The 22,388-nt window shown below is 39.1% G+C and overlaps 1 long non-coding RNA gene across 1 annotated transcript in view; it reads left to right on the top strand.

The window, feature by feature from the left end:
• The first annotated feature begins 382 nt into the window (after positions 1 to 382).
• LOC309620036 overlaps positions 383 to 22,388 on the top strand; it is a 131,677-nt gene continuing 109,671 nt past the window's right edge. The window contains exon 1 of the long non-coding RNA XR_014239394.1: positions 383 to 6,876. This is a non-coding gene — a long non-coding RNA (uncharacterized lncRNA). The remainder of the gene's footprint in view (positions 6,877 to 22,388) is intronic.

The following is a 22,388-nucleotide window of genomic DNA, read 5'->3' as shown; positions in this document are numbered from 1 at the left end:
ACAGGAATTGAGGCAGTCATGCTGCTGCCAGAGATCTGGGGTGTCCCTGTGGCATTCTTCTTGCTGGATCTGTCTGCCCCAGATCCAGCACGAAGCTGTGGTGTGGAGTGGGCAGGGCTGGAGTACTTGCTGGCTGGGATATGGACTGTGGCCTGCCAGTTTCAGTGTCTCCTGTGGCACTGCCAAAGTAAGTGCCAACAATGGCAGCCGCTACCCCATTGAGTGGGGACTGAGGCATGCTGGTTCCTAGCACCACTTGTGTGAGCACTGATAATGTCCACTGCCGCCCCACCCAGACCACACCCTAGGCCCCCAGGCTGTCTCTCCATAGCTCGACTGAGTCTTTTCCCAGGGCTCGGCTGGCCCAGATCCCATGCCGAGCTGTGGTGTGGAATAAGTGGGACTGGGGTGTTTGCCTTGCATGGATTAGAGGCTACAGCAAGGCAGCAGCAGCCAGTGCAGAGTTCTCTCTGCCCTGATTGTTAGCAAGCTAGCACGTGTGCATTCCTTGTGAGTAGAGTCTAGGCTTCTCCAGAGCTTCTATCTATTTCAGTGGATTTCCCAGTAGTCAAGGGGGCTTGTCTCCTCTGCATAGGATGCCCAGTCTGTGGCTCAACCTACTGGCTCCCCAGGGTGAGGGTCCACCTGTGAAGATCTTTTCCTTTCAGATCCCTTCCAAGAGTGGAAGTCCTGACACTATGCCTTTTTTCTGTCCTCCCTGGTTATGTGGAAATCTTTCTTGCATATAATCTTTGGTTATATAAGAGTTCTTCTGCCAGTTTCCAGTTAGTTTTATGTGAGAATTGTTCCATGTGTAAATGTATTTTTGATGTGTTTGTGGGAAAAGGTGAGCTCCACATTCTCCTAGTCTACCACCTTGATCCAGTCTCTAGGATTGTTGTTTTTGTTGTGTGTTTGGGTCCTGCCACTCAAGAGAAAAATTTCTTTTGACTCCAGAGCTAGTGGAATACAGAAGAAGTCATCTTTTAAATCTAATACAGAATAGCAGCTCCTGGTGGACAGTAGAGCAGACACAAGGGTATAGGGATTATGGACTCCTGGATGTATATCCTCAGTGGCTTCATTGACTGCCCTGAGGTCCTGTACCATCCAGTATTACTTATTGGGTTTCTTTACAGGGAGAATGGAGGTATTACAGGCTGATTGTCATGGTCTAATAAGGCCCTGGTCAATTAGGCCCTGTATAACAGGGGCTATGTGCAACAAGGCCTCCCGAAGGAGAATACTGTTTTCTACTGGGCCATGTATGTCCAGGTTTTAGATGGACTATCATGGGACTGGCTCCTACAGTTTGTTCCACCCATCCCTGGGCCCAGACCTCAGGGTTTACTCTGGAGAGATCCACTTGCTCTGTCTGGGGAGGTGTGTCCTCAGCCATTAACATTATCATCTTATGCCCTTTGTCTAAGGGGACACCAGACTCCAATTTGTCTCCCATTAGGTGGGTAGTAGCCCCCAATTTATGTAAGAGATCTCTTCCTAGTTGGGGTATAGGGCATTCAGGGACATACAGAAAGGAATGGGTAAGCATGTGTTCACCTAATTTACATTTGAATGGCTCTATGAATGCCCATTCTTGGGCCTTCCCTGACACTCTCATAATTTTACAACTCTTGGACTGAGTTTGCCAGATCTGGTATTCAGAACTGAGTAAGTGGCACTGGTGTTGACTAAGAATTCAACAGCCTTTCCCCCTATGTCCAGCGTCAGTCGGGCTCCTCAGGGGTCAATTGAAGTGCCAGGTTAGGAGCCCCCTGGCCCCCGTCATTCTTTATCTATTTGGACCATCTGCCTTCGACAGTAGTGGCCAGGATCTGCCATTTCCATCCCCCTTTGGGCATTCTCTCTTCCATCGTCCCTCTTGTTTACATATGGTGCACTGATTGGGTCCTAGTTTCCTTGGCTTGCTTGCCATCTCTCAGTGGGGGCCTGAGGACTCACCAGAGTCAAGAGTCTCCATGGGCAGTTAGTCCAGATTCTTGTGCTGACCAGTTGACATTGGAGGGTAACAACCAGTAGGTGGGTCTCTGAGCCTTTTTATCCTCTGACTTTTCCTCCTCTATATTTCAGTTATTAAACACCCAGCCTTAACCAGGCAAAAGGTAGGGGTATCTGGTTCTATTTCCAGTTTCTGAAGTTTATGCCTAATGTCGGGGGCACTTTGGGAAATGAAATAGGACCTCAGGATTGCCTTCCCTTCCACTAACTCACGGTCAGTGATAGTATAGATTCAGAGGCATCCCCTGAGGCTCTAGGAATGCAGAAGTGTTTTCTGTTGGCTCCTGATTGATTTCCCTTATCTTATTCCACTTGACAGGCTCCTTTCCTGCTGCCTGGATTCCTTTTAGGATCATATTTTTATAATGGGTCAGCCTCTGTCTTACACCCCCTCTCCTTTGTCTCGGTGGTCCCAGTTAGGTTTGTTATCTGGGACCCCTCGACTCCCCGGTCTGCAAATAGCATGACCTGCATTGATTCTCTTCTCTTTGTCTGCAGGCTTTTGAAAAGACCCTGGCCTTTTCTTCCCGTTAGGAGTACATTGAGGAGGCTCTAGATGTTAGCCAGGTGGGGTCATGGATCTGAAAGCTTCCCCTAATTAGATTCAGGAACCCTTCTGGATCTTCCCTCAACTGCTTTACTGTGAGTTTTCCAGTTATACAGATCAGAAGTGGTAAATGGGATTGCATATACCTGGATGAATCCTTCTCCACTGGGGACCTGCCTCAAAGGGAGTACTTTTCCTAGTGGGTTGTTGGACCCTGGCTGGTAATTAGTTCTGCTTCGTGTACTTGCTGAACTGGGTTCTGGGGGGATGGGGCTGGGGCTGGTATGGAGGGGGCCCCTCGGGCCTGTGGCCCAAATCAGGACATATGAAGGAAGGGGGAGTAGGGAAGGAGCAGTAAAAGGGCTAGGGAGGGGATCAGGGAGGTCCTCAAGGGGAGAGTGAAGGACTGGTATTACGTCAGTGGAAGAGAGCCCACGTCCCTTTTGAAGGCTTTTGTTCTGATATAAGGCCATAAAAAAGTGGACATAGAGAATTTGGTCCCATTTCTTTTGTCTCTGGCATAGCAGGTCCAATTGTAAAATGGTGTTCTAATTAAAAGACCCATTGATGGGCCAAATTTCCCCATCTTCCAGCCGGTATTGGAGGCAGGCTGTATTACATAGGAAGATTAAATGTTTTTGGTCAGGGGGTGATACCTGAAAAATTCCCATCTGCAGGATGCACCCTAATGGGCTATCCTTAGGTATGGTGGATGTTTGGTTCCCCATACCTTAGATGTTCTGTTTTGGATTTGTTGCCAACTACTGAGGGGGGTGGTTGGAGTGATTTGTTGGCACACAAATGCCACAAGATTTGACCCAAATAAGATTTTTGGTTTGGGAAATTTGGAACCAGCCCCAAACTGTTGATGGATTCCTCAAGAGAAAAAAACTAGGAGGCATCCAAATAGCATGGACTCTGATATAACTGGGGGTCCTCCTTGAATGTGTAATGGGCTGTGCTTGGGATAGTTAGTCTCTCCTCAGTCAGAATGTCCCACAGGGGGGTTGGACAGGTCTGCCTCTGGGCCAGAGCAGCTTAGCCATGTCACTTCCTGACCACCTTGGTCCCTTAGGGAGTGGCACAGCTATCTGAGGCAGGGCTCTTCTCTTTCCTCCTTTCAGCCGAAAGGAGTTTTCTGACTTCCCACTAGGTGAGATCTAAAAGTATGAGGGATTCCCACAGGGTACTCACCAGATCACTGGAGTAGCTGGTATTCTGTGCTGATACTGGGAAGAGAGCCTGTGGAACCTCAGTTGGTAAAGAATCACCCAAGGTTCGCCTCCCAAGCAGAGTGGGGAGGAGAGGTCGGGCAGTGGGTGTTTCCTGTTCTTGCCAGCAGCTCACAGGGCTTCCCAGTAATGGTCTTGTGAGTGGCTCACAGGGCTCCCCAGCCCAGTTCAGAGAAACTAGCACTGACCAGAAGAGGTCAAGTCCCCGGTCGCATACCTACCTTGGGACCCTTTCGCATTTGGGCGTTCTCAGTGCCTTTTCCTGAACTCAGATCAAGCGTCCTCATTCTGTTTTGTCAGGTGGTCCTTATTACCTGGGCCTTGTTCTGGTCTCACCTCCTGGCTCACGGGGCTGCCCACTTTCCTTTACCACACTGAATGTGACTATGGAGAATGCTACTGTTGACCCCTGGAGGTGGGTGAGGAGGGCAAAAAGCCCTGGTGTAACTGCTACTGCCTTGTACAGGGGTCAAGAGGTCAGCACTACTGGTGAGACCGTGGACAAGACTGCCGTGGTCCCCTCTAGTCCACGGATCCTCACCGTCCCCAGGCGTGCAGTACCGAGGGAAGGCCAGCCAGAGGCAGCGGGCAGATACTCATTATTGAGTTTCAGGCTCTGATCCCCAAGGATGCCAGAGTATGATCCCCTCAAGGGCGTGCAGTCCAGATTACTCTGGGGGCTACACTGTGTGTGCACCCCACCCAGGTATCAGGTTGCTGGGCAGAGTTGCTTTGATTTGGCTGCCAAATCAAAGCAACCCGTTAGAGTGTCCTCAAAGACCAGAGTCAGCCATCCTCACGTGAACCTCCCAAAGCCTCCGCTGTCCTCCTGTTGGAGCCAGGGTGAGCCCAGAGCCTAGTGGATAAGTGCAGGCAAAAAGACCACAGTCGGTCTCTTCATGGTGCTCAAAATTTGTTACTGCCCGGGCCCCCACAAGGGTCCTCCTGCCTGGTGTAGCTTGCATCAATAGAATGAAACTGAATTCAGTTCAGAGAAAATGAAAGCTTTATTTTTTGATCAAAGAATGGAGAAGAGCAAACTTGCTTTCTAGAACACATGCTCTCCCCAAAAGGCCGTTGGTGGGGCTGCTTTATAGGGTTCTTGTCAGCAGGGAGGGGACAGTTCTTGCCGGTCAGATGCAGCCATGCTGCTCACAGCACTCCAGATCAAAGTGCCAGGTGCAGCATTTCTGCACATGGTACACTAAGCTAAAGTGTCAGGCTGAGCCATTTTACACTAGGAACTCTGGTCTGAAGTGCCGGATGCAAGACCTCTGCATGCAGTACCATATGAGCAAGTGAAACTAAACTAAGCATAAAGGAAAAAAAATAAGGAAATCTTGAAAACTTCTTATAAAAAGCCAGGGCAGGGACTTCCCTGGTGGTGCAGTGGTTAAGAATCCACCTGCCAATGCAGGCGACATGGGTTCGAGCCCTGGTCCAGGAAGATCCCACATGCTGTGGAGCAACTAAGCCCGTGAGCCACAACTACTGAGCCCGCATGCCACAACTACTGAAGCTCACGTGCCCTAGAGCCCACATGCCACAACTACTGAGCCCATGTGCTGCAACTACTGAAGCCTGTGTGCTCTAGGGCCTGCATGCCGCAACTACTGAGCCTGCGTGCCGCAACTACTGGAGCCCGCGTGCCTAGAGCTCGTGCTCTGCAACAAGAGAAGCCACCACAATGAGAAGCCAGTGCACCACAACAAAGAGTAGCCCCCGCTCACGCAGCTAGAGAAAGCCCGTACGCAGCAATGAAGACCCAATGCAGCCAAAAAAAAAAAAAGAAAAAAAAAGCAAGGGCAGAGAAGATTTTAATCACAACTGAAAGCCAAAAAAGCTATAAAAGAAAATATAAAAGTATTTTTTAAGTACAACAAAATATAAACCAAATTGATCAATGGGTGGTAGATCTAAAGAGAAAAAGTAATGCAATTAACAACTAGTTAATTTTTATAAAATAGCAAATACTCTTACAAATTGACAAGAAAAAGGCTTGTAATCCAATAGAAAAACATGTAAATAGACATACAAATCCAAAGAGTTGACAGACATGTGAAAAGAGGTTCAAATTCACCAGCAGTCAGAGAAATGCCAATTAGAGTAACAATGAAATACCATTGTACCTATTAGAATGGCTAAAATTAAAAAGTGCTCTAATCTCTATTGTTGATGGTGACTTGAGGAAAGAGGTACTTTCATAACTGCTAGTGAAATTCTGATGTATTAGAGACTTTTTTAAAACAACTTGGCAACATACAATAAAATTAAAAATACATAAACCCACTCCTGGGAATCTATCCCATAGAAATAAAAGCACATAAGGACATATGCATGCAAAAGTTCATTGCTGCAATATTTGTTTTAGTAAAAAAAGTGAATCTCTGTCATTAGGAAAATGTCAGGATAAGTTGTTGTGGCACATCCATACCATTAGTTATTATATTGTTATTTAAAATAATGAATTAGAACTTTATCAGTTGAGTTGGATGTTTTTCACATGTATTATTGAGTGAGAAAAACAAGATGCAAACGTGTGTCCAGTGTAATGCCATTCTTATAAAATCAACAGTGACAAAAATAAAGATTATCCTTATATAGAGAGATATGTGTATGTATTTATACAGGACATGTAAGGATGCCGACCATGTTATATTGGTCATCTTAAAGGCAGAGAAGGGGACATATACTGATTTGAGAGGAGGGAGAAGAGGAGAGCCAAGCAAAAGAAGACATGTAAAAAAAGGCTGCACTAAAAATAAAGCATCTATATCCATTTTAAGCATATATTTTAAATTATGTATCTATCTCCATATATTTAATAAAATTAAAAATACAAAAGTGCAAAGATATTCGAATATCAGTAACACTAGAAAATCAATTCTTATAAGCAGATTCCATTTTATTCTTAAGTATATTATAACCTTCAAACTATCAACTTAGATATTTCAATATTGTATTGCATTTTTTGGTTGTTTAAAACCACTCACTGCCAAAAATGGATTAGTCACTCAGCTATCTAAGAGTCTCTTTTGAACATGGTTTAGGTTGGCATAGGTTTCTGTTTTTTGTTTTGTTTTGTTTTTTTAAATAAATTTATTTATTTATTTATTTTGGGCTGTGTTGGGTCTTCACTGCTGCACGCGGACTTTCTCTAGTTGCGGCGAGCGGGGGCTACTCTTCGTTGTGGTGCGCAGGCTTCTCGTTGCAGTGGCTTCTTGTTGCAGAGCATGGGCTCTAGACGTGCAGGCTTCAGTAGTTGACGCATGCAGGCTCAGTAGTTGTGGCGCACGGGCTTAGTTGCTCCACGGCATATGGGATCTTCCCGGACCAGGGCTCCAACCGTGCCCCCTGCATAGGCAGGTGGATTCTTAACTACTGCACCACCAGGGAAGTCCAGGTTTCTGTTTTATAATGTTTTCTTTTAACATTCATATCTTCAGTATTCCTTATTGTGCCTCTTAAACTGTCCTTTATGTTCATTCTAAAATATGTACATCTCCCTTTCTGTGATGGTTTGATTTATCCTAATGATTCTTTCCTCAGTTCTGCCATCTTAATTTTCATCTTATCATGTTGTTTTATCACCTCTCCCTTGCTTTATTGTATTTCTGTCTTGAGTCTTCAGTCAGAGAGTTGAATGTTTGGTTATATTTTCTTAAACATTCATTACAAAATATTTGGCCACACTTTGTTTCTGCTCTGTGGCAACATGTTTCTAGTAGGTGTGCTTCATGTGTTAATTAATGGTGATACTCTTTTTTTTTTTTTTTTTTACATTTTTATTAATGGTGATACTCTTGATCTCATATTTTAATAGTGTTTTTATAAAACTGCTGTATTAGTTTGCTTTTAAAATAATCTCTCTGTAACATTGTTATCCCAGAAATCGGCAATAATAAGAAGATTCATACTTTTAGTTAGTCTTACTTGTCCTTTTTGTTTGGGTAGTCAGAAAAAAGTATTGAAATTTTGATAGCCTTCATCTTAGTTCAGTCTTTTTTTTTTTTTTTTTGGCCGTGCCGTGGCACATGCGGGATCTTAGTTCCTCCACCAGGGATCAAACCTGTGCCCAGTGCAGTGGAAGCGCAGAGTCTTAACCACTGGACCACCAGAAAAGTCCCTTAGTTCAGCTTTTCAATTGCCAAGTTTGGACAAAGTAGTTTACATGCCTATTTTTTGCACTTTTTGGATTTTAATGTCTTAATTTACTATTAAGTATTTAGTATTTTAGATGTCACAGATGTCTATTTAACCACCTGGACAATTTAGAGAGTAATTAGTATTAAATACTATTTTCAATAACAGTAATAAAGTTTGCAAAACAGTAAAACAAAATGATCAAAATGAGCTATATGAAGAAATGTGTTTTAAATAAATACACTTTTATAGGGGAGGAAAAATAATTTTTCCTCTATTCTTCTAGGTTCTTGGCTGAGACCACCCCCCTAGAATAAAAAGACAGGTTAACAGGAAAAAAGCACAGGAGTTTAACAATATGTATGCCTCCTCTATACATGGGAGATACTCCGGAAAACTGAGTAACTCCCAGTTATGGCCTGAGCCACCACCTTAAATATCATTTCCAGCTAAAGACAAAAGAAGATGTTACAGGGGAGGCCAGTTATGGGAGGTTACTAGGCAAAACACAGTGTACAAGGGTAAGGTTGTCATGCAGATATAAGTTGTTGTCTTCTCCATCATTAAAAGTTTCTGGAGATTTAGAATCATCCTCTTCTTCTGGTATAGAGAGGGAGACACCCTTACAAATGGAGATTTCCCTTATAAATGTAAATGTTTCTTAAATTTCTAAAGAGTAACTTCTTGGTTTTCAGAGCTTCTTCTGTGTCTGCAGTTCTTTAAAATAATCAGCTCAAAATAATCCTTATGCCAAAGAGATATATTTTGGAGTGGTAAATTCTGCTACCTTTCATTTTAAGAGTAAAATAAAGTAACATCCATCAGCAGAAACCTCTTTGGCATTTCAGAACTAGATTCTCTAAACCAAGAATTGGAATTGATATAAATAGCCATTACTTTTATCTCACACTGAGAGATTATTTAACTTCAGTTTTGTAACGTCAACACAGACCTCACAGTCCAGAGCTATAATTTCAAATGATTTTTTTCTCTTAACTTCTTGAATGAGTTTTTGTCATTATCCATACAGCCTTATTTTGTAGAATACAAGTCAAAGAGGGGATTTGAAATGTATCCACTTTTTAGTACGTTTATGGTCCTTTTCACTTCTCACATTCTATGGATCTCTATTGTGAAAATTTAAAGGTATTCATTTGCTCTACACAGTATTTTTCCTATTATCTGGCTTGTGATGTGATGATTAACTTGATATTCTGGTTGAAAGAATTAACATAACCCTCATACAGGAATAACTCATTTCCAAGAGAATGTGATTCAATACAATAATGCCAACTATAATTGAATGTGTAATGCTATTAATCAATTGATTTGCTTATTTTCGAGCACTTATATTGGTAATGTGCTTGATGCTGAGCAGAATACTCAAAGGTATCTTTCAAAAGGGAATTTATATCATTCAATATCCTTTGATTGTTCAAATAAAGTATCAGCATATTAAGGTCCACTAGGACCATTGTCAATTATTGTTCAAAATAATGGAATTCTAATTTTTTTAATTTCTGTTATTTTCACAATATCCTAGTAAAGTCAGTACAAAATGAAAGAACATAAATCATCCTTTCCTTTACTATTTTAGCCATTTAATGCTTTTTACTTTCAGACTAGATAATCAGATTAAAATTTATTTTTATTGAAGTATAGTTGATTTACACTGTTATGCCAATCTCTTCTGTACAGGAAAGTGACTCAGTTATACACACATATATATTCTTTTCCTTTATGGTTTATCACAAGATATTGAATATAGTTCCCTGTGCTATACAGTAGGACCTTGTTATTTATCCATTCTAAATGTAGTAGTTTGCATCTATCAACCCCAAACTCCCAGTCTATCCCTCTCCCTCCCCCTACTTGGCAACCACAAGTCTGTTCTCTATGTTTATGAATCTGTTTGTTTTGTAGATAGGCTCATTTTTGTCATATTTTAGATTCCACATATAAGTGATTTGTCTTTTTCTGACTTACTTCACTTAGTATGATAATCTCCAGTTGTATCCATGTTGCTGCAAATGGCATTATTTCATTCTTTTTATGGCTGAGTAGTATTCCTTTGTATATATGTGCCACATCTTCTTTATCCATTCCTCTGTTGATGAACATTTAGGTTGTTTCCATGTTTTGGCTGTTGTTAATAATGCTGCTATGAACATAGGGGTGCATGTATCTTTTTGAATTTTAGTTTTGTCCAGGTATGTTCCCAGGAGTGGGATTGCTGGATCATATGGTAATTGTATTTTTAGCTTTCTGAGGAACCTCCATACTGTTTTCCATAGTGGCTGTACCAACTTACATTCCCACCAACAGTGTAGGAGGGTTCCCTTTTCTCCACACCCTCTCCAGCATTTGCTAATTGTAGACTTTTTTGTTCTGTTTTGTTTCTTTTTTCTTTTTTACTTTCCTCCTTGTGATGAGAACTCTTAGGATTTACTCTTTTTTAAATATTTATTTATTTATTTATTTGGCTGCGCTGGCTCTTAGCTGCAGCACGTGGGATCTTCATTGCCGCATGCGGGATCTTTGTTGAGGCATGTGGGATCTTTTTTTTTTTTTTTAACATCTTTATTGGAGTATAATTGCTTTACAATGGTGTGTTAGTTTCTGCTTTATAACAAAGTGAATCAGTTGTACATATACTTATGTCCCCATATCTCTTTCCTCTTGCATCTCCCTCCCTTCCACCCTCCCTATCCCACCCCTCTAGGTGGTCACAAAGCACCAAGCTGATCTCCCTGTGCTATGCGGCTGCTTCCCACTAGCTATCTGTTTTACGTTTGGTAGTGTATATATGTCCATGCCACTCCCTCACTTTGTCCCAGCTTACCCTTACCCCTCCCCGTATCCTCAAGTCCATTCCCTAGTAGGTCTGCATCTTTATTCCCATCTTGCCCCTAGGTTCTTCATGACCATTTTTTTTTTTTTAGATTCCATATATATATGTTAGCATATGGTATTTGTTTTTCTCTTTCTGACTTACTTCACTCTGTATGACAATCACTAGGTCCATCCACCTCGCTACAAATACCTCAGTTTTGTTCCTTTTTATGGCTGAGTAATATTCCATTGTATATATGTGCCATATCTTCTTTATCCATTCATCTGTTGATGGACACTTAGGTTGCTTCCATGTCCTGGCTATTGTAAATAGAGCTGCAATGAACATTTTGGTACATGACTCTTTTAGTTGCTGCACGTAGGATCCTTAGTCGCGGCATGCAAACTCTTAGTTGCGGCATGCATGTGGGATTTAGTTCCCTGACCAGGGATCGAACCCAGGCCTCCCCTGCATTGGGAGTTCAGAGTCTTAACCACTGGACCACCAGGGAAGTCCCTGTAGACTTTTTTTTTTATATAAATTTATTTATTTTATTTATTTATTTTTGGCTGTGTTGGGTCTTCGTTGCTGCTCACAAGCTTTCTCTAGTTGCGGCGAGCAGGCGCTACCCTTCGTTGCAGTGCATGGGCTTCTTATTGCAGTGGCTTCTCTTGTTGCGGAGCACAGGCTCTAGGCACGTGGGCTTCAGTAGTTGTGACACATGGGCTCTGTAGTTGTGGCTCGCGGGCTTAGTTGCTCCACGGCATGTGGGATCTTCCTGGACCAGGACTCGAACCCGTGTCCCCTGCATTGGCAGGTGAATTCTTAACCACTGCGCCAACAGGGAAGCCGCCCTGTAGACTTTTTAATGCTGGTCATTCTGACTGGTGTGAAGTGGTACTCAGATTACAATTTTAACTCAGTTACAGGTAAGTATAATCATTTTAATCTACATAAATATAATTTGTGCTCTATGTTTGGTATGGCTTGACAAAATAATGTTATATAATGTGATACTTTCATTTTGTAAAGAATAGTGTGGCATATTATTTTAAAGATTTCATTGAGTTAAGAAATTTACTTAGTTTCCTGCAATTTAAGAATCCCCCTCCCCTCACTATATATAAGAATTTATGCTGGACCCACAGCAAATCAAAAAATGAATATATCTTATTTGCAAAATGAATAACTCCCCATTTGTAAAAACTAAAAAAGAAAGAGTATTTTGAGAGTTTGAAGGACTATTTAATAAGTATGATCACATGACTGGCAGGCAAAGGAGGAAATTTTAGTTTCTGTTTTATGCATTGGTCCAAAAACATTCTTTGTTTCTCTAGAAGAAATTTTATACACCATTGGACCATATCATGAAATAGTCACATTTAATTGTTTTAAAAAATCTTGCTATAATGTGCACTATCCCTATAATACTTACATGCCAAACTTTTAAATTTCCAAATATTGCCTTAAGATCAGTATTGTATTCATGGATAGCAGGTGCCTTGGACCCGTGCCGTACTTTAGCACTATGGTTTAAATTTCAATTTCCACAAACTTTTCATGCAGTGAGAGAAGCAATTGTACATATTAATTCTCATGGGCCTTCTGTCAGTATTCACTATATGCATTCTTTGTAAGAATGGGTGTTACTATTTTATTATCTGACATGGAGCCCAACATGCTGAAATAGTTTATATATTTCCGTTTTTTGAAATCATTATTTTAAAATATTTATATTCTAACAATTACATGTGTGACATTGGGGATAGGTTACTTTATTTACATAACCTGTCTTTGGTCACATTGTAGGTGTATCTATAGCTTTCCAAGGCAAATTAATGATTTCATCATTCTTTAGGCTATGCAATTGTAGATCCAATTTATAATATTAATGTCATTACCAATTCTGTGTGATATTTCACAAACCACTTAGCTATGCATTTAAATTGTGTCTGTATGAAAAAAAATTTGCCTCACTAATTCAGAAATGTTAAAAGTGATGGAAAAACTAACTCACAGAAAACAATTTATGATCTTAGGAAAAAATGTACTTAAAAGTACTATATGATTTAAACAGTATTGTTGAAGAAAGTACTTGTTTTTAAACAATTTTTAGCTTTTAAAGGGTTAATTCATTGAGACCAGAAAGAATGCTGAGAAAACTAAAAATCAATCATTAAAGTCTTTACTATTAAGTTGTTTAACATCCTATTATATATACCCAATGATATTCAGCAACTTTTTTTTTCTTGAGCCAGTAGTATATAAGCCTTTCACCATTCTCGCTTCAAACATGCAGAAGAAAATGTTTATATTATAAAACACTTCACAATCATAGAACTTAAGATTGTTTCACCTTAAAAATAGGGGAATGGAGTAAATTCAGTGAAAATGGTGGAGTAGAGAATTCCAGAACACTATTCTGAAACAAAAACATCTAAGAAACTGGCAAAAACTGTCAGAATAAACTTTATTAAAACTCTAAAAATTAATCATAGTTTTACAACAACTGAGGAGACTACTTAATTTAAAAAGGGAGCTGACTTAGACTGGAAGAATTAATATTGTTTTAATGGCCATACTACCTAAAGCAATCTACAGATTTAATGTGATCTCTGTCAAATTACCTTTGACATTTTTCACAGAACTAGAACAAATAATCCTAAAATTTATATGGAACCATAAAAGACCCAGAATTGCCAAAGCAATCCTTATGAAAGAGAATAAAGCAGGACGCATAACCTCCCAGGCTTCAGACAGTACTGCAAAGCTACAGTAATCAAAACTGTGGTACTGGCACAAAAACAGATATATGGATCAATGGAACAGAACAGAGAGCCCAGAAATGAACCCACACACCTATGTCAATTAATCTTCAACAAATGAGGCAAGAATATACTACGGAGAAAAGACAGTCTCTTCAGTGAGTGGTTTTGGGAAAGCTGGACAGCTGCATGTAAATCAATGAAATTAGAACACACCCCCATACCATACACAAAAATAAATTCAAAATGGCTAAATGACTTAAAGATAAGACATGACACCATAAAACTCCTAGAAGAGAACATAGGCAAAACATTCTGTGACATAAATCGTACCAATGTTTTCTTAGGTCAATCTCCCAAGGCAATAGAAATAAAAGCAAAACTAAACAAATGGAACCTAATCAAGCTTAGATGCTTTTGCACAGCAAAGGAAACTATAAACAAAACAAAAAGACAACATACGGACTTGGAGAAAATATTTGCAAACAATGCAACCAACAAGGGCTTAATTTCCAAAATATACAAACAGCTCATACAATTCAATAACATAAAACCAAACAACCCAATCAGAAAATGGGCAGAAGACCTAAATAGACGATTCTCCAAAGAAGACATACAGATGACCAATAGGCACATGAAAAGATGCTCAACATTGCTAATTATTAGAGAAATGCAAATCAAAACTACAATGAGGTACCACCTCACAGCAGTCAGAATGGCCATCATTAAAGAGTCTACAAATAACAGATGCTGGAGAGGGTGTGGAGAAAAGGGAACTCTCCTACATTGTTGGTGGGAATGTAAATTGGTGCAGCCACATGGAAAACAGTATGGAGGTTCCTTAAAAAACTAAAAATAGAGTTGCCATATGATCTAGCAATCCCACTCCTGGGCATATATCCAGGGAAAACTCTAATTCAAAAAGATACATGCACCCCGATGGTTATAGCAGCACTATTCACAATAGCCAAGACATGGAAACAACCTAAATGTCCATTGACAGGTGACTGGATAAAGAATATGTGGTACATATTTACAATGGAATACTATTCAGCCATAAAAAATGAAATAATGCCATTTGCAGCAACATGGATGCAACTAGAGATTATCATACTAAGTGAAATAAGTCAGAAAGAGAAAGACAAATACCATATGATATCACTTATATGTGGAATCTAAAATATAACCCAAATGAACTTATTTACAAAACAGACCCACAGACATAGAAAACAAACTTATGGTTACCAAAGGGGACAGGGGGGTGAGGGAGGGATAAATTAGGAGTTTGGGATTAGCAGATACAAACTACTATATATAAAATAGGTAAACAACAAGGTCCTACTGTATAGCACAGAGAACTATATTCAGTATCCTGTAATAAACCATAATGGAAAAGAATATGAAAAAGAATATGTATATATATGTATAACAGCATCATTTTGCTATACACCAGGAAGTACAACATTGTACAACATTGTAAATCAACTATACTTCAATTTAAAAAATTGACCAGAAAAAAAAAAGGCAAGGGAGCTGAATCTTGATAAGAGAACTTCGTGGAATTGTCACTTACCTCTTACCTGGCTCCTCCAATGAGTACTGGCCTTAAGGAAGGGAGCCAGCTTTCCAGATATGGGTTCCTCATGCTAGAGAGAGCAAAACGGACCTGTTCTCAGGAAATTGTGGTTGTTTTGGCCTATCTAATGGCTCCCTGAAGGATGAGTTCAAAGGACTCCTTTTATTTCTCCAAACTCTAAACTCTCCCAGGGAGAAGGCATTTTTCTGTGCACTGTTTGTCAAAAACATTTAAAGATAAGCCACTGATGCCTGAAGGATAACAGTTGGAACAAATCTTAGGCAAACCAAAAAGCATGGGAAGAAAGGTTAAAGAGTGAGATGCTTTGGGGGAAAGGAGCTTTGAAAAGCTACCACATATTCCTGGGAATCTAGAAGATCATATGAATGCCCAGGACTAGTTAATGCTAAAAAATATACCTGAAAGGCCCTAATCTCTCACCTCAGGCTCACAGTTAGGCTCCATGCAAGCAGGAGAAGTATAGGCAAAGTTGTAAATTGCCCAACTGATTGTAGAAGGCATGCTCCAACACAAACATATAGAGCCCATCTGCAAAGAATGGAGGTGATTTATATTCTTTATTCCAGGCATTAAGGAAACCTCTGTCAAATCACTAGCTGACCAATAACCTAATTGAACAGAGATGTCAGTGACCACTCATTACAAAGAACACATAACTTAAAAAGTTAGTTCAGAAAGTTAATGAAGCAAACAAACAGAAACCACAGCGAGAAGCAAAAATAAGCCATGAATGGGGGAAGAATCTGATCTCAAAGTTGACATATTATAGTATTCAAAATGTCTAATTTTCAAAAAAAAATCATGAGGTATCAATGAAAAAATGTATGGAAAAAAGGAAATTAATAGAAACTGTACAGGAGGAAACCCATGCATTGGACTTACTAGACAAAGAACTTAAATCAACTATTTAAATATTATCAAAGAGGTAAGGGAAACCAGGAACAAGGAACTAAAGGAAACTGTGAGAATTAATGTCTCCCCAAATAAAGAATATAAACCAAGATTTAGAAATTATTAAAATGAACAAAATAGAAATTCTGGAGTTGAAAAGTACAATAACAGAAGTAAAAAATACACTAGAGGGATTCAGTAGGGGATCTGAGCAGGCCAAAGAAAGACTCAATAAACCTGAAGATGGGTCAATTGAGATTATATAATCTCAGGAACAGAAATAACAAAATAAGAAAAATGAACAGTGCCTAAGAGACCTGTGGAACATCATCAATTATGAAAGCATACATATAATAGGAGTCTCAGAGGAGAGAAAGGGGCAGAAAGAGTAACTGAAGAAATAATAAAGTTACAGTTTCCTGTCTGACATGTGAGGAGCTTAGAAGTCATCATTCCATCCTAACAACAAATAAAAAGCTAAAAAATCAATAAATTTTGTTAGATCTGCCAGAGAGGTGAGACCACAGAGCAAACTGCTGCCCCTCTAATTGGAAAGGCAGATAGTTCAATACAGAGAATCAGAACTTACCAGAGCAGAAACCCCCATGGGAACCGTGCCAGGGTAGGAAAACCTGAACTGTAATTGAGAAATTTCTTGGCGGCTCATTGTGGAAAAGTCTGAGAGTTAAAAACTCTCTACAGGGACTTCCCTGGTGGTGCACTGGATAAGAATCCACCTGCCAGTGCAGGGGACACGGGTTTGAGCCCTGATCCGGGAAGATCCCACATGCCATGGAGCAACTAAGCCTGTGGGCACAACTACTGAGCCTGCGCTCTAGAGCCTGCATGCCAGAACTACTGAGCCCGAGTGCTGCAACTACTGAAGCCCGTGTGCCTAAAGCCCGTGCTCCGCGACAGAAGAAGCCACTGCAAGGAGAAGCCCATGCACTGCAACGAAGAGTAGCTCCCACTTGCCGCAACTAGAGAAAGCCCGCATGCAGCAATGAAGACCCAACGCAGCCAAAAATAAATAAAATTAAATCTTTAAAAAAAAAAAAACTCTCTACATTTTTGTGAATTTTACCTCCAGGAGCTCTACCAGATTGTCACAGTGAAGACTAGAAAAGAAATCCCTTTGGGCTTCCTGCAAAGGGAGGGAAAAGTAATCATTTGACATATGCCAGAGCATTCTGTTCGTAACAATGCCTGCCCTCAGAAGAAACTATATTATCAGAGCCTAATCTATTGGAGTTTTATCAAAGCCCAACTGGTCTGGGAGAAATAAAATACCCAACTCTAGCCATCTCTATCCTTCGATGTGGGACAAGGGAAATAAACAATTCCAGTTCCATATAGCCATCCTGTCCAGTTTAAGAGGGGCGTGGGACTGAGAATCACTTGTGAACTTTGTAGCTAGTAGGTCAGAAGTACAGGTAGCAAACTGGGACTTGTGATTGGCATTTGAAGTAGATTCAGTCATGTGGGACTGAATCTTTAACCTGGGGGATGTGATGCATTCTCCAGGTAGATAGTGTCAGAATTGAGTTAAATTTGTAGGACAGCCAGTCACTGTCTGCTGAGAATTGGAGAACTGCTTGGTAGTGTTGGAAAAATCCACACATCAAACTGGAGAAAATCAAAGATAAAGAGAAATTTTAAAAGAAGCCAGAGGAAAAACAACCTATCTTTAGAAGAGCAAAGAGTTACATCTGACTATTCCTCAGAAACCACACAAACAAGAAAAGAGTGGAGTGAAATATTTAAAGTGTTGAGAGGAAAAATAGAGGATTTCTCTATCCTGCAAAATGATCCTTCAAAAGTGAAGAACAAATTAAGACTTTCTCAGACAAACAAAAATTGAGGGAATTTGTTGCTAGTAGATCGACCTTGAAAAAAATAAAAGAGGTCCTTCACAAAGAAGGAAAATGATGTAGAATCCATATAAAGAGAAGAGAATTAGAGAAAGAATAAATGAGAGTGAAAGAAAACTTATATTTTTCTTATTCATAATTGATCTAACAGATATCAGTTTGTTCAAAACAATAATTACAACCATGTATTTGATGATTATGGCCTATGTATAAGTGAAATAAATAATAGAAATAATACAAGGGACAGGAGGGAAAAATTAGGAATACTTTGTGATTATAAGCTGCTTGCACTATCTGTAGAGTGATGTAGTGTTATTGCAAAGTGCACTTGCATTTGGTGTAAATGTATACTGCAAACACTAGGGCAACCACTGAAAAGAAATTTTAAAAAATAATTGATACAATAAAGGATAGAAAATGGAATCACATAAAATGCTCAACTAATTTTTTCCAGTTTTATTGAGGTATGAATGACAAACATTATATACATTTAAGGTGTGAAATGTCATGTTTTGATATACATGTACATTGTGAAGTGAGTCCCCCAATAAAGTTAATTAACGTAAAAATCACAAAAGGCGGAAAAAGAGTATAAAACAAAAATAAGAGAAAAAAGGGCAGCAAATAGAAAACAGTAACAAATATGGTAGATATTAACCCATTCACATCAGTAATTACTTTGAATATCAACAGTCTAAAAACACCAATTAAAAGGCAGAGATTGTCAGCGTGGATCAAAAAACAAATCCCAACTATATGTTGTTTAGAGAAAGAAACCCGTTTTAAATACAAAGATACACATCGATTAAAAGTAAAGGAATGAAGAGGGATATACCCTGCTAACGTTAATCAAAATAAAGTGGGAGTGGTTATATCGATTTCAGACAGAGCAGAGTTCAGGGCACAGAAAGTTATCAGGGATTAAGAAGGGAATTACATAATGATAAAGGTGTCAAATCTCTAAGAAGGCATAACAGTCCTTAATGTGTATTTGCCTAACAAGAGAGCATCAAAACGTGTGAGGCAAAAATTGATAGAACTGTAAGGAGAAATAGATGAATCCAATATTATAGTTGGAGACTTCTGTGCCCCTCTATCAGAAATGGACAGAACCAGCAGGCAGAAAATCAGTAAGGACATAGTTGAACTCATCAACATCACTTATCAACTGGACATAACTGACATCTATAGACTACTTCATCCAACTGCAGAAGACACATACTTCTTAAGCTCACATGGAGCATTCACCAGTATAGACCACATTCTGGGCCATAAAATATATCTTCACAAATTTAAAAGAATAGAAATCACACAATTTCTGTCTCAGTCAGTAATGGAATTAAACTAGAAATGAATAACAGAAAGATAATTGGAAAATCCCCAAACCATGGAGATTAAACAAAACACTTCTCAAAGAGGGACAATTAAAAAGAGTGAGGGAGTTGAGGTCCAGGTAAACACAGTGAAGTGGGAGTTAAGTTTAAATGCTCCAAGGTACATCCATTTGGGAAACTGCAAGTTCTTCAGATTAAAGTTTAAGTTTAGCTATGTCATGTGGAGTTAAGTGGGAGTGAGGAACAAGGGCCAGCTCTTCACATGGTGTGTCTCAGAGTTGAGAGACTTAAGCTTGGAGTGCAAAATGACTTTTTTTTTTTTTTTTTTATGGATTTCTTTTTTTTTTTTTTAACTTTTTGGGTTTGTTTGTTTATTTATTTATTTATTTATTTATTTATTTATTGGCTGTGTTGGGTCTTCGTTTCTGTGCGAGGGCTTTCTCCAGCTGTGGCGAGCGGGGGCCACTCTTCATCGCGATGCGCGGGCCTCTCACTATCACGGCCTCTCTTGTTGCGGAGCACAGGCTCCAGACGCGCAGGCTCAGCAGTTGTGGCTCACGGGCCTAGTTGCTCCACGGCATGTGGGACCTTCCCAGATCAGGGCTCGAACCCGTGTCCCCTGCATTGGCAGGCAGATTCTCAACCACTGCGCCACCAGGGAAGCCCAGGTGAACTTTTTAACAATAATTGTTTTGTGGTATGTCTACCTAAATAGTTTCCTAAATCTCTTTGGTAATTTACACTCTTAGAGTTTTGCTAAGTTAAATTAAATGATGAGAATTCATTGAATGTCTAGTCATTTCCAAATAAGATAAAATACTAAAACATTAACTGCTGAACAAGTCTAAGGTTGCATATTTTTTACCTCTTACTACAGAGACTAAGTATGTTTGGGTTTACTAATAAATATACCTTATGCTTTATTGAAAGATTATCCTATAACATAACATATATTTCTAGAAATTATAAAATGTATTTTTAAGTTTGCCAAGCCACAAAATGTTAATACAGTTCAGAACTGTTTACTTCTTTATTTTCACTAAAAAATTAAGATTTCAAAGGATTAAGAATTCTAATTAATATATTGGTTAAAGCTACCAGATATAGCAATAGAAATAGGATGTGTTTTGGGGTAAGAAAAGTTATAGGGTATGGAGATGTTTTTGTTAAGGAAAAAGAAAGTGATTTTCCGTAAGGCTGGTTATTTCTAAATGGGAAAGAAAACAAGGCACAAATTAAAATGGACATAGAAAATTGTAAGTTTTGTGAAAAAAGGAATCTTTGGAAAGGAATTTTATGTGTGGTCAGGACTAAATAAGATTAGAATCAATTTAATTAAGTAAATGAGCTTAAGTATCAAAAGTAAACTGGTACAGAATTGGAATTTGGTTTTATCTCTGTTAAAAGGACAGAGGTTTTTTGGTTTTTTTTTTTTTTTTTTTTCTATTGGTCTGCTCTTGATAAGAAGAGATTATGAAAGGTTTTCTTTACCTTGAAGGAGTCTGACCAAAAAATATATATAGTGTCTTGTCTTATCTTTATCAGGTCTTTGATTGCTTAAGTAAACATAGTCCTCTGGGTGTTAAAAGAGTGAAATTTTGCTCAGAACCATATAACCTTCTATATTTGCCTATGAAGTCTTTAATTATTACTTCGGTTAAATGGATAAATAAGCATTGTTTCACAGTGACCTATTTGACTAAGTGTTTTAAAGGCTCTTTGATATTTTTGACAAGCTTCCCCCAAATCAAATTCTATATGAAGTCTTTTTGACTTAGAACTAACTTTGAGATATGAGTTATTTCAGAGGGCCCCTGAAATATCTCAAAGATTTGTTCTCTCTCCTTATAAAAAGAGAGATATTAAACTAATTAGGAGTATTTGTTATGTTAAATTACATGGGAAGCATTGTCAAATAAGAAGTAACGTTAAGCCTTTTTTATGTTGTGTCTGTATAGGTATGTATTATAAGTGTTCCAGAAATTATGTGAAATTACTGGAAGTCTTATATGTCCTGGCATAAAATGTTGTCTGTCACCAAAATTGAAGCTCACACTAAAAGGACTAAACCCAAGTATCAGGGAAACACTGAAGCTGACTTTTATGCACAGGCAGCAACAAAAAAAGAATCTGTAAAGATTGTGGCACGTGTGGATAAAGTCCATTTTGCTTCTGCCAAAAAATTGACCCTTAATCGCCAGACTTGCCATCCTGATGTCCGTTTAACATAGCACCAGTCTGCCTCTGAATTGGAGAAATTAAATGGGTAAACAATAGCTATAAAATAAATAGCTGGGGCTATGAGAAACCCAAGATGGTCCCTTGGTTCCTCCCAGCTTTCTGGCAACCCCCCCCCCATTTAAGATAACTCAAATTATAAATAGACATTGGTAGGAAGATTTCTATAAAACTGTGCAAAAAGTTTACCAGCAATGTCTGACCTGGCAGGTCCATAACCCTGGGAAGAAAAAAAAAAAAAAAAGATTTTTGTCCCCAGAGGCCTCAAGACCTCCTTTCGCTGGACCCTTTGAACACCTGCAACTGGACTTCATTTATTTGCCACTTAGTATGAGTCATCAAAATACTCTTGTTATTGTATGTATATTTTCTGGATGGGTTGAAGCCTTCCCTTGCTGCAAAGCTGATTCCCTCACAGTGGCAAATAAACTGTTTAGAAAATGTGTTCTCCACTTGGGGTATACCTTTTATAATATCCAGTGATCAAGGCACAGATTTCCCTGGGCAAATCATACAAGCCTTAACAAAAACCTTGCAAACTTCTTGAAATTATCACTGTCCCTATCACCCACAATCTTCAGGGAAGATCGATAGAACTAATGGAAAAACTGGATTCAAGCAGAACAAGAATTAACATGGGACCGAATGAATTGATGAATATGATTATAAGTTTCATGATTTTTTTGTCTGAAATATTACTGATTTTTAAAAATCTTTCATTTTCCAGATATAAGGGAATTTTTTAACTTACAGCAATTTGATAAATTATACCTTTGTAAATAGAATTTAAACATTTATCTTTTTGTCCCTACCTGATCACTCCAGAATTCAGAAAGTCTCAGTGAGTATTCTTATTTTCTTGGCAAAATAGTTATTTGCATAATTGAATAAGAATCTGTTCTTATAGCAGGACACAAT

This window comes from Balaenoptera borealis, assembly GCF_965194805.1.
Source record: "Balaenoptera borealis genome assembly, chromosome: X".
Lineage (NCBI taxonomy): Eukaryota > Metazoa > Chordata > Mammalia > Artiodactyla > Balaenopteridae > Balaenoptera > Balaenoptera borealis.
Note: the sequence above shows the minus strand (reverse complement) of the source record. Positions and strands in the feature narration are given on the sequence as shown.